We start from the raw sequence: 13,719 nt of genomic DNA on the forward strand, positions 1-13,719 counted from the left end.
CACAAGTTCTCTTGGTGTGCAGTCTTGTGTGTGTGTGTGTGTGCATGCAAATACACACGCTATATAATTAGCCCCTCGTTATGAAGGGTGCTATAGGAACCAGCAGGGAAATAATGTGTTGCTCCAAATGTATAATGAAATTCAATTAGCGCAAACGGCATAAGAACAGTTTATGGGCCGCTGATTGGGTGGTGGTGGGTTTCTAATTGGAAAAGTACCAGTAACGCGAGCTTCCCTATTATCTCTGCTCCACCTCCTACCCCAAAAGTCGGGAATGAAACTGGCATTAAAAGGAGCCTTGGCTGACAATGCTGCTGCCCCCCCCCCAAGTTAAATGTGCACGGATTGAATCTCCCTCTGATGCAGTTGAGGAATTGCTTTGTGTGCACTTAAAAAGTCCCCCCTTTTTTTTCTTTTAAATGAAAGCTGTGGTGGTAGCAATAGTTTGCCACTGATGATTGTGCCTTGCACTCTTCCAAGACCATCTCCTTTGCTGAATGAGCGAGTGCTGCAAAACACAGGGGTTTCTCTGCAAAAAAACAAAAACCCTGCAAATCTTTTGCACAGGTTTGGAGAAAATCCCAAATCTTGGGGTGCATAGTCAATTTTCCTAGAGTGAGCAATTTCTGGGCATGGTGGCTAGCAGCTTTCTCCCACTCCTGCACCAGGAAAGGCTGGTTTCTGCAACCTGTAAAAATTACGGAATTCTAGAACGGTTGTGTAATTTCTCGCTTTGTATAATTCATTCTGCGGAGTTTTTAGCTTTCTTTCTTTCTTGTTCGCATGATATATTTAACTGATTGCCTGTCCTGGAGCAGGACAAGAAACTCATTGGGGTAGGGCAGCGATATATCCCATTCCTGTACTTCTGGCTTCTGTGATCTTCGCTGGGCATTACATTTAAGCATATCCCAGAAACTGCTTCAACTGGCCGGCTAAACCAGGTGAGGGTAGCCGACAGGTCTCAAACCCTCGATGAGTTAGGGATTTCCCTTCATGCAAAGACCGGCTCTAGCAGACAAAGCAATCGTGGGTCCAGCGGTCAAGAAGGCGGTTTCTGAATGTGCTGTAGAGGGACGTGAGGGGCAGGTGGAAAGGGAGCCCATCTAGGAGAAGAAAAACTCTGATCCTGAATCTCTGCTGCCTTCCAGGAAATCTTCGGCAGTAGAAAAGGCTCAGGAGTAAACCCTACACAAATCTTTAAAATGGTTGGATGGCGCCTTGAATGCCTCCTTCCATCAGCTCCTGTAGCCAAGCTGGTGCTCAATGTCTTGCTCTGCTTTCCTTTGGACCACGTGAGCCAGGCTGGGAGGGGCGAGTCTCGTCATCTGGGCAGCCCAGGACCTCCATAAATACCACCCAGGCTTGCGTTCTGCAGTGTGGGGGGGGGGCGTGCCACATAATAATAATGATAATAATAAAATTTATTTATACCCCGCCCTCCCCAGCCAAGACTGGACTCAGGGCGGCTAACACCAGGTATTAAAACAATTGATTAAAATACAACTTAATAACAAGATTAAAATACAACATTAAAATGCAGCCTCGTTTCAGTAGAAACTCAAATCAAAAACTTTTTGGGGATGAAAACGTCAAGTCTTCACCAAGGCAAACTATCCAGACTGGCAACTACGTGGGCCAGAAAAAAGCCAGGGAAGTCCCCAAATAGGAGTTCCATCACAGAAGGAAAAAGGAAAGAGGGGGAGGGGATCAAGTTGATTCCAAGCCAATGGCCAGGTGGAACAACTCTGTCTTACAGGCCCTGCAGAAAGAAATCAGACCCTGCAGGGCCCTGGTCTCATGAGACAGAGCGTTCCACCAGGCTGGAGCCAGTGTTGAAAAGGCCCTGGCCCTGGTTGAGGTTAATCTGACTGCCTTAGGGCCCGGGACCTTTAGGGTGTTGCTATTTATGGACCTTAAGGTGCTTTAGTGCTGCTAATGCAGCAGTTTGACTTCATGTCCGGAGGGGCACTCCATGGTCTCTTGAGACAGACAGATGCCATCCACAGCAAAAAAAAAAAGGGTGTGTGTGTCAGAAGGCACATGAGACCACCACTTTGCTTAAGCTAAGCCAGGGCCTAGCGACCCTAGTGGGCACGTTTGGAATTTTGAGAAAGCACCTTGGCACCAGTGGCAAACTAGCTGTCGCTTGTATGTGTTTGTGTTGGGGAGGGCACAACACAAAAGGGGTGCCACAGCTACCATAGCAGACAAAGAGACAGGACTTCTAAGTGGTGCAGACATGTCCCCCATTGCCTCAATTCAGTTGTCACATCGATTGGGGAGGGGGGACGGAGGCACCTTAATCAGGCACTCTCTGCTCCCAGAGAGGAGCTGTTTGCGCTTCTTCAATGTTCCTTTTGGGTTGACACCCTCAGTCCTTTTTGTCAGGAGTTCAGCCTACACTCGAGTAGGACCCTGGCAGAGACACATGCCCGACTGGCATGTTCTCTCCCTCCTGGTCGATTGTTCGGGAGCTTCAAAAGCTTTCTTCTGCCCAAACATCACAGCGACTGATGCCAACAGACATCGGCACACTTAGAGATCTGCAGAGTTTTCACAGTTGCGTAACAGACCTTAGCAACTCAGCATTTTGGCTAATCTACTTTATTTACATATAAACACACACAAAGCACGTCACCATGGCTCCCTCTCTCTCTAGCATCAGACAGCAAAGAGGAAAAAGAACAAAGGACAATAGTCCCACTTCACGAAACACAGTAACACAAACATCCTGTCTCCATCACTTCCCACTCTGTGGAGTCGAAACATACACCGTCATGTGATAGACAAAAATCCCATGACTGCAATCATGGAGCAGGAATTCTAACAGTTTTCTGTCCCTAAGTGGGACAGAAGGCAAGGACTCAGAATAGTGGGAACATTTTCTCTGTCTTGCCAAATGCAAGGTGGTTCTTTTAAAATGAGATTCAGAAGTAATAAAAAGACACAAGTGAGTGAGAAGTTGAAAGATTTTATTCTAAACAGCAAGCAATATATACATACCAAGCAAGCACTTCCATCTGCCACTTGGAAGCCCTCAAGAAGCGGCACAGTGACTCCCCCAGGTAGCCTCAGTTTGCACAGCCCCACAGTTGGAACACAAGCTTCTCAAAAACTCTGCCCACAACCACCCGATCTATAGACAGCTAGCCTGTGTGGCTTGCCCGACTGGCTATGTGCAGATCATTCATTAACCACCCCCTCCCAATGCCTCACTTTCTCAAAACAATGTCCAACATCAGAGAAGGTACCTAGCACTATCACTTCCAACTGATTACAGGGGTCAGCAAACTTTTTCAGCAGCGGGCCGGTCCACTGTCCCTCAAACCTTGTGGGGGGCTGGACTATATATATATATATTTTTTTTGGGGGGGGAAATGAACGAATTCCTATGCCCCACAAATAACCCAGAGATGCATTTTAAATAAAAGCACACATTCTACTCATGTAAAGACACCAGGCAGGCCCCACAAATAACCCAGAGATGCATTTTAAATAAAATGACACATTCTACTCATGTAAAAACACGCTGATTCCCGGACTGTCCGTGGGCCGGATTTAGAAGGCGATTGGGCTGCATCTGGCCCCCGGGCCTTAGGTTGCCTACCCATGGATTAGGACAGGCACCCCCAAACTCGGCCCTCCAGATGTTTTGGGACTACAATTCCCATCATCCCTGACTACTGTTCCTATTAGCTAGGGATGATGGGAGTTGTAGTCCCCAAAACATCTGGAGGGCCGAGTTTGGGGGTGCCTAGATTAGGACATTAAAGGCTGTTCTTATGCCATCAAAGAGCTTATCAAGAGACAAGGAGGGGGAAGAAACAGAGGCAGGAAAGGTTACCATGTCAGATCACTAACTCCTCGAAATACAATTCATCTTCCAGGTAGATTGCCCATACGGCTCCTAGAGCAAATCAAAGACCAGGAGGCATATACCTGTACACCTGTCAGGCTGCCACCCTAAACTTGCTGAGGACCATAGGAAGCTGCCTTTGCCAGAGTCCAACCATTGGTTCACGTAGTTCAGTATCGTCAACATTGCCAGACAGGGGCACTTCAAGATTTCAGGTGGGGTTCCCTCACAGCCCTCCCGAGAGGTGCCAAGGACCTTCTGTGTTCAAAGGAGATTGTTGTTGTTTAGTCGTTTAGTCATGTCCGACTCTTCGTGACCCGGTGGATCAGAGCACGCCAGGCACTCCTGTCTTCTACTGCCTCCCACAGTTTGGTCAAACTCATGCTGGTAGCTTTGAGAACACTGTCCCACCATCTCGTCCTCCATCGTCCCCTTCCCCTTGTGCCCTCCATCTTTCCCAACATCAGGGTCTTTTCCAGGGAGTCTTCTCTTCTCATGAGGTGGCCAAAGTATTGGAGCCTCAGCTTCAGGATCTGTCCTTCCAGTGAGCACTCAGGGCTGATTTCTTTCAGAATGGATGCATTTGATCTTCTTGCTGTCCATGGGACTCTCAAGAGTCTCCTCCAGCACCATAATTCAAAAGCATCAATTCTTTGGCAATCAGCCTTCCTTATGGTCCAGCTCTCACTTCCATACATCACTACTGGGAAAACTATAGCTTTAACTATACGGACCTTTGTTGGCAAGGTGATGTCTCTGCTTTTTAAGATGCTGTCTAGGTTTGTCATTGCTTTTCTCCCAAGAAGCAGGCATCTTTTAATTTCATGGCTGCTGTTACCTGGGACTGAGAGCCATCAAATTCCATAGGACTTCCTTCTGAGTAGACATGGTTACAGTTGCACCATCAAGCTGGGCCCAAAGGCAACAGGCCTGTTCTTGTCCTACCCTTTCCTGCAGCTCCCTCGGGAATCCTGCCTCTTTTTACAAATGCTTAATCCCTCTGCGTTGTCATCGCCGCTGCAAATGCACGCCTGGGAACGCCCATTTGCCGACACGACCCCGCAAAGCGCCAGCTTAACACCTTGTGCTTTCTTCCTTGTGCTTTTCCTCGCTGCCAGTTACTCCTGAAGCGATTGGGTTCCTCTCAGCTGTCGGGGTCTTCATCGTCCTCTTTGCAGTCCTCTTCCTCTTCATCAACAAGAAGCTGTGCTTTGAGAAGATCGGGGGCCTCCCCTGCTTGGAACAACGCGGGAAACGTAAACGCTACAAAGAGAAGTCGGCCGTTCACGAGAGCCTTGGTAAGTACCCCCAAACTCCTTAAAAGAAATCCGAGTAATTTAAGGAATAGATCGAAATCTCCCGCTTTTAGCAAAACTCTAAATTGATTGGAACTGCTATCTTTTGCTTTCTGGCACCCGTTGGCCACATTTGCACGTCACACGAAAGAGCCATCAATTAGCCATGATGGGGAACCTTTTCCACCTCGGTCCTGAATGATTAGTTCGGATTCCTGTATTGCAGGAGGCATAGGTACTGGCTTCTAGAGGCCAAGGCAGTTTTGGCCCCCCAGTGTTTTTTTGATGTTCAGAGGGTGTTTGGTTCCACCTCTTGGCTCCTTGCGATGTTAGGACATCCCATCAGTTCCCCTCAATCAACTTGAGAAGATGGTACCTCTGGGCAGGGGGTTTTGGAGTAGGGGTCGATTTGGACCCCTTCCAATTCCACAGGTGTATGAGTCCAAGGGCCACATTTCCCTGTGGGCAACCTTCCAGGGTCCACATGCTGGTGGTGGGAGGGGCCAGAGGTAAAAGTGGGTGGAGCAAAAAACGTAAGGGCAGATAAAGAGGTCTGGATGATGCCATTCAGCACCTCCTCATCCTGTTGTTTATGTTTTTAGATATGCTGCAAGCCGCCCAGAGTGGCTAGGGAAACCCAGCCAGATGAGTGGGGTATAATAATAAAATTATTATTATTATTATTATTATTATTATTATTATTATTATTATTACAGTGGCACCTCAGGTTACCTACGCTTCAGGTTACATACGCTTCGGGTTACACACTCCGCTAACCCAGAAATAGTGCTTCAGGTTAAGAACTTTGCTTCAGGATAAGAACAGAAATCAGGCTCCGGCGGCGCGGCAGCAGCAGGAGGCCCCATTAGCTAAAGTGGTGCTTCAGGTTAAGAACAGTTTCAGGTTAAGAACAGACGTCTGGAACGAATTAAATACTTAACCTGAGGTACCACTGTACTGTGTCATGCAGAAGCTGGGATGATCCCATGTGAGTCTCAGGCTTGCACAAATTCTCCAGGAAGAGGACTCCCAACAGCATTTTGCTTCATCTCTGCTGAATATTTTGAATTTTTTTTGCATGCAAACGGGGGTCTGTGGTTTATAACAAACTCAGGTTTGTTTAACCAAGACTTGGAGTTGACTTGCTTTCAAAGTGGCCAGAGTATTTTATAAGCCCCACCAATGACAAGCCGAGAGTTTTGTGAAAAAGAAGCGTGGCTAAAGTTGTGCTCTGGACCAGAGGGGGAGGCAAAAGGGGGACATCCAGGGCAGGTGGGGCTCACTTTGGCTCATTCCGGCTTGTGAATGCCACACTAAACTATGGCTTACCGCGACGTGCCAATGCAGCCATTACGTTTGCTCTGACAGCAGTGAGTTCTATGAGAATAAATGGTAAAATTTCATAATAATGCTGGAATAATAATTCCTATATTTTATTCTTATCTTCTGGGGTGTCTTGGATGTGAGGCAACAGCCACCTGCAAAATTGATGGTGTTTCCTTTTGGGTGCTTTCTACTTGGTGATGGCTGTTCTCTTTCTGCTTCTTTGGCATTGGGAGATAGGGTTAGGTTTAGGGTCTATGTTGGAGGTAGGGTTAGGTTAGGGTTGGGTTTAGGGTTAGGATTAGGGTTGGAGGTAGGGTTAGTGTTAAGGTTGGGCAAGATCAACTGCAGGGTTTCCAAAACTTGGGTCTCCAGCTGTTTTTGCACTATAGTTCCCATCATCCCTGACCACCGGTCCTGCTCACTAGGAGTTGTAGTGCGAGTTGTAGTCCGAAAACAGCCAGATACCCAAATCTGGGAAACCGTGATCTACTGGGAAGAGTTATTTGGGCTCACTTGGGCATGAACTGTTTGGTTTCTTTGAACAAAGAGTTAAATACGCTGATGCTTTGTGAGTTATTGTTGACCTGCCTCTGACAACCTGGGAATTGTAGGTGGTGAGCTCAGCAGGGGAGGGGGGCAGAGCGTGTCTTCATGGCGCCTGGGGTGGGCGCACCAAAATATGCCCTCGAAAAAACTGTGCCTCAGGGCAATGGTTCCCGCCCTTGCCATGTCTCCGGGAGAGCTCACTCTTGCACTCAGGTCCTGCTTGCAGAATCCCATTTAGCATTTGGTTGGCAGCTTTAGGAACAGGATACTGGATGAGGTGGGGCTGTGGCCTGATCCTGTTTTATATTCCTGTGCCATGAGGAAGGCCAGCAGTTGGGACTGGGAAGCAGTGCAGGGAAAGGCGTCCCTGCTCCTTCCCCTCTCATGGATTTGTACCCGTTTCCAGAAATGTGAGGAGAGGTCTTGCATCGTGTAGCTTGTGGGGCTCGCGTTAGCCTTTTGTTTTGTTCTCCGCCACGCTCTCACTGTTCCACAAACACCGATATCGCTCTGTTAAAAAGTTCCCTTTGTTGAGAGCTTTGCAAAGTCTTTCTTTCTCCTGACAAGTATTGCAATGCGAGGGCCTTAAAAAAATAAAATAAAAATGACAACATCTCTCCTTCGCTGCGTTGTGGGCGTCGGAGCTTTTTGGAGCTGCCACAGACAGCAGTGCAAACATATATTTACCAAAGCTTTTAAAAAATGTGAATTATTAATAAACAGGGTAGGTTTTAAAAACTGAGGAAAGTGGGAGGAAAAAGTGGGGTCTGGGGCTGAGAAGACTTGCCTGCACGCTATAGTGATTTGCATTTGAAAGTAATTCTTACATGATTGACAAGTAAATCCTTTAAAATGTGGTATTTATAATGGAAAGGCTCATATCGCCTTGAACCGCAGCCTGTACTGTGGGAGAAAGATGGCATTTGTATTGTTGTAGCCTTGGGTGTGTATATATAGAGACAGTGCTGCTACTTATGAATTATACTGGGAAACTGAAGTAGGAAACAGTTTTTCCTTTTTGCTAAAATGGGCAAGGTGATGTCAAAGCTATTTAGAACATTTACCTGTTCGCTCTGTTGTCTTGGGATGGGGGTTGTAATGGATGTACCAAGAGGAAGAGGAATTTGTGCTCAGCCTTTGTGCTCATGTATGCCCTATCTTGACACGGGTGGCGCTGTGGGTTAAACCACAGAGCCTAGGGCTTGCCGATCAGACGGTCGGCGGTTCGAATCCCCGTGACAGGATGAGCTCCCGTTGCTCAGTCCCTGCTCCTGCCAACCCAGCAGTTCGAAAGCACGTCAAAGTGCAAGTAGATAAATAGGTACCACTCCGGTGGGAAGGTAAATGGCGTTTCCGTGCGCTGCTCTGGTTCACCAGAAGCGGCTTAGTCATGCTGGCCACATGACCCAGAAGCTGTACATTGGCTCCCTTGTCCACTAATGCGAGATGAGCGCCGCAACCCTAGAGTCGGCCGCGACTGGACCTAACAGTCAGGGGTCCCTTTACTTTAGGGGGCAAATGGGCTACAGTGACAACAGGGCCTGATTTAGGTTTGATGAGGCCCTAAGCTACTGAAGGTAATGGGGCCCTTTATATGTCCAGCTGTCCTTTGTCAACAACAAATTGTTGCTGTTTTTTGTGTTGAATATATGCTATATGGTAACTTATGGACCTAATAGGTATCTAAAGCGATTTGCACATAACAAAATATGTATTTTATCAAAGTGTTTGTTGAACTGAAATACAATACAATTAAGAAGTATATTAATAGTGAAATACAATTAAGAAGAAGTATATTAATAGTGAAATAATTATTAACCTCTAACTTAAAATGATTTTTTATTCATAACAAACTTAATAATGCAAACACATTGGCATTTGGCAATAACAAAAGTTCCTTTAGAAACACAATTTACAATTTAGTCTCTCGAAACTTGCTATAACATGGAATAATAATTGTGGGTTGTTTTTTTATCCTATATTTTGGAAATGTGCATCCAGTTTTTTCTCCCTTTAAATTTTTTTTGGGCCCCCAAGAGAGTGGGGCCCTAAGCTACGTATATCTTGTTTAGCTCATACAAAGCGCTAGGAGGCGAGGTTCAGGCAGGGGAAAGATTCACCTCTGTGCAACTTTGGGGAAGAGATTTAGTCCCCTTCTCCCGTCACTGTCAGCGGGGCAGATCCGTGAACTAGGTTTCCCCAATCCAATGTCCTCCAGATGTTGAAGGACTGCTACTCCCATCTGCCTAATGGTTGGTCATGCTTTCTGATGGGAGTTGTAGTCAAAAGCTTCGGGTTAAGGAAGGCTGAAATCAATAAACGTGGGTGCTTCTGCCATATCCAGCTGGTTCTGAATTTCTAGGCCAAAGAGCTCATTCAGACATACCCTCCAGGGACCCTATTTTGCAGGGAGAGTCCTGGAATTATGAAAGCCATCTTGGTTTCTGATTTGATCCTGGAATGTCTCAATTCCTCCCGCCAGCGCCACCAAGCTTGGGGAGGGGAAGCGACGGCAGCAGCGGCTTCTGATGGAGCATCCCGTTGCCTCTTTATGGTCGCCGCTGCTGGCCTCCTCCCATAATAATAATAATAATAATAATAATAATAATAGTAATAAAAAATTATTTATACCCCGCCCTCCCCAGCCAAGACCGGGCTCAGAGCGGCTAACACCAGGTATAAAACAATTGATTAAAATACAACTTAAAAACAAGGTTGAAATACAACATTAAAATGCAGCCTCATTTCAGTAGAAACTCAAATCAAAAACTTTTTGGGGATGAAAACGTCTAATCTTCACCAAGGCCAACTATCCAGACTGGTCCTACATGGGCCGGAGAAAAGCCAGGGAAGTCCCCAAATAGGAGTTCCATCACAGAAAGAGAAAAGAAAAAGGAAAGAGGAAAGAGGAAAGAGGGGAAGGGGATCAAGTTGATTCCAAGCCAAAGGCCAGGCGGAACAACTCTGTCTTACAGGCCCTGCGGAAAGAAATCAGATCCTGCAGAGCCCTGGTCTCGTGAGGCAGAGCGTTCCACCAGGCCGGAGCCATCACTGAAAAGGCCCTGGCTCTGGTTGAGGCTAATCTGACTTCCTTAGGGCCCGGGACCTCTAGAGTGTTGCTCTTTATGGACCTTAAGGTCCTCCGCGGGGCATACCAGGAGAGGCGGTCCCGTAGGTACGTGGGTCCTAGGCCGCATAGGGCTTTAATCTGACCCTGTACTCCACCGGGAGCCAGTGCAGCTGGAAAAACAGCTCATAATGGCTGGTGGAGAGCAGGCAAAGAGGAGGAGAAGTTGCCGGTACTGAGGCTCCTCCTCCTCCTCCTCCTCCTCCTCCTCCTCTTCTTCTTCTTCTTCTTCTTCTTCTTCTTCTTCTTCTTCTTCTTCTATGCTTCGTGCATCCGTGCCCAATCTTGCCTCCCTCCTAAATAAATTAAAACAAAATTGGGATTAAGTAGTTTTCTCGGGACGGTGGAGGGCTTGTGTGCTGTGTCCCGTTGGTGAAGCCGTGGTGGCATTCAGGCTTCTTCTGACAGAAAATGCTCTGTAGGCTGGGGAGGGACAAAAAATGAGGGGGGGGGTCAAGGACTGTCCTTTGCGGAGAGTGAGAAATGTCCCTATTTTTCATCTGAGGAAAGTCAGTGTATGTGCTTATCATGTGTTGGCTGCTAAACGTAGTCTCCATTTTTTTTTAAAAAAATCGCTTGTTGCATTGAAACTGTGTGATTATTAAAGTTATACTTTTGATGGCTCCCGGGTTCCAGAGTGGGGTCTCTCCCTGCTTCCTTAGAGAGCTCTGAGAATTGAACCAAGGCCTTCTGCATGCTCTTCTACAGAGCTGTTCCATTCAGCCTGCAAGCCTAACACATAGATCCCCTCCCTGGGTTGTTCGAGTTTCTATCAGCTCAAGCTGAACAATCTTTCTGCATCTGCTTTTGCAGGAATCCTTTCTTTGCACTCAGGTATTTCAGAGACTTCTGCGATTGTGTTTTTTGTACTGTTCCAGCACATTTGCTCTGTATGGCAACCTTGCATTTTAGAACCTGCTCCTAGCCGTTAATGAACAATGGGTGTCAGATTTAGACAATATAGAGTTTGCTTCCCTTTTTTTAATGCATCGGAAACAATGGAGAATGCAATTAATTGTTGCTGTTCCTTTTCCTCCAAGGCAAAATACGTGCTCTTAAAAGGGTTGGGATGAAAGTAAAACCTAAACAGGGGTATGATTAATGGGAAACAATTACTTGGTGGCGAGCCACTTTGTTTCGGATTCCAAGACAGTTTTATTTGAAATTATGGGGAACTTCATACCAGAGGATTAGAGACAGCAAGTGTAGCAAATACTGGTTCAGCTGGCATGAAAAGGCATTACAGTGGTACCTCGGGTTACATACGCTTCAGGTTACATACACTTCAGGTTACAGACTCCGCTAACCCAGAAATATTACCTCAGGTTAAGAACTTTGCTTCAGGATGAGAACAGAAATTGTGCTCCGGCGGTGTGGCGGCAGCAGGAGGCCCCATTAGCTAAAGTGGTGCTTCAGGTTAAGAACAGTTTCAGGTTAAGAACGGACCTCCAGAACGAATTAAGTACTTAACCCGAGGTACCACTGTATGCAATTGAGCCTTAGGCTCCTTCCGTCAGGTGCTCAGAATCAATCACTCACTCACTGATCAATGCAAACCATAATTTGCTGTTACAACCAACCTAGCAAACTGTAATTTGCACCCAACCTCCGTACCAGAATTTAAAACGATGGTTTGCAGGGTAAATACAAACCCTAGTTTATTGGTTTGGATGCAGCGGCAAACTATTGCTTCTGCTAAACTGTGGCCTTCCAATTACATCAGGAACGGAGGAAGGGTCTTGATCCCCCTTTGCCAATCCTCTGCTGGCCACATGCCAGCAATGGCTGTGGCTATCCTGCACATGAACACTCGCAAACATATACAGGATGCCATGCCTACAGGATCCATCCATTGGCACCTGCAGCCACCCCAGCCGATCAACCAACTGTTGAATGGGGAGTATACGATTTATATCCCCATCCATCTGCTGTGTTCAGCAAGGGAATTTAAACCTCTGCATCCACCCCAACACTATCTGCTTTATTGTTATTTGGGGAACCTGTAAGCATGATTTGAACCATCCCTTGCACTACCTAGTTATAGATTAACTTTCAACATTCATCCTGTGCTTTCGGTTTGGTGAATCCCTGGTTGTGTTGCGAATTTGGGTGAAAGCATTCTCTCCTTCTGCTTTGTGGTGTGTGGACACTTCTCCTTTCTCTTTTCTGTGTTCTCTTTCTTTCTCTCAGCTTGGATAATTTTAGTAGTCTAACAGAAGTTAAAAGGGGGGCAGGCAATATTTTGATAACCTTTTGCAATGCTTATTCTGTAGCTCACAGACCTCTGAGTCTGGCATGCTGGCAGAGATGAACAGCTGGAGTTTATGACCCATCACTTTACTTGTTCATGGTGTTCAAAAAAGCATGTCTGCCCAGGATGTCCAGAGTTTCTTCCAGCCCTTGTCCTCATGGATGTCTCGGGTCTATGAGGCTGTCCAAGAAGCAGGCGACTCCATATATTCTTCCTTCGCCAACCTGGGAAGCAAAGCGGATCCCCACCCCACCGAAGAAGGAGACGAGGGCTTAGAAGACAGCGATGATGGGTCTTACGAACGTTACTCTGAAGCTTCAGACGATGGAAGTACCTTTAGCCAGGAGAGTGGAGAATCTGATGACTTCTCATCATCTGCTCATGACCCTACTTCTCTGGAGTCTTCCTGTGCTTCAGACCTGGGTCTTCGTTGGCACGAAGGAGACAAGAGCAGCTCCACCTTCTCAGATCAGTATCTGGATGATGATCCCTTGACATCCCATGGACTCTACTCAAGCTACAAGGGCTACCAACTTATGGAAACCATCCCGGAGGAAGAGGAGCATGCCAAGCAGAGTAAGAATCTTCTACATAACTGTGATGGTAAGTTGGTGTCCTCCTACGCTCTTTATTTTCCACACACTCTCCAAGAAAAACATGGGATTGCTGCCCCAAAGGGTGGTCCCTTTCAGTTCCTACCACGTGACTTCCTGTTCTTACGCAGTGCATTTCTCTCCCTCTACTTTATATCATTGGTTGGCAGGGAAATACAAGGTGTAATGACATCGCGACATGGGGCAGGTTATGTCAAAAGTTATGAAAGCAGAGGCAGCCATTTCCCCTCCATCTCCATACTCACCTCCATACTTACTTGCAGATAATGCTTCACAGAGGATAAAAGTTATTAGCAACTCCTTACGGCAGATTATAGGAACGCGGGTGGCGCTGTGGGTTAAACCACAGAGCCTAGGACTTGCCGATCAGAAGGTTGGCGGTTCGAATCCCCGCGATGGGGTGAGCTCCCGTTGATCGGTCCCAGCTCCTGCCAACCTAGCGGTTCGAAAGCACGTCAAAGTGCAAGTAGATAAATAGGTACCGCTCCGGCAGGAAGATAAACAGCATTTCCGTGCGCTGCTCTGGTTTGCCAGAAGCGGCTTAGTCATGCTGGCCACATGACCTGGAAGCTGTACGCCGGCTCCCTCGGCCAATAAAGCGAGATGAGCACCGCAACCCCAGAGTCGGTCACGACTGGACCTAATGGTCAGGGGTACCTTTACCTTTACCTTACGGCAGATTATGGTTCCTAGGGATTCCA

At 47.0% G+C, this 13,719-nt stretch overlaps 1 long non-coding RNA gene across 1 annotated transcript in view; it reads left to right on the forward strand.

Moving 5' to 3' along the window:
* The window catches only part of LOC310755112, a 29,880-nt gene extending 16,378 nt beyond the window's left edge, over positions 1–13,502 (forward strand). Inside the window, exons 2-3 of the long non-coding RNA XR_014544161.1 lie at positions 4,978–5,157; positions 12,427–13,502. This is a non-coding gene — a long non-coding RNA (uncharacterized lncRNA). The remainder of the gene's footprint in view (positions 1–4,977; positions 5,158–12,426) is intronic.
* Positions 13,503–13,719: the final 217 nt, after the last annotated feature.

Source organism: Podarcis filfolensis, assembly GCF_964270895.1.
Source record: "Podarcis filfolensis genome assembly, contig: HAP1_SCAFFOLD_272, whole genome shotgun sequence".
NCBI lineage: Eukaryota > Metazoa > Chordata > Lepidosauria > Squamata > Lacertidae > Podarcis > Podarcis filfolensis.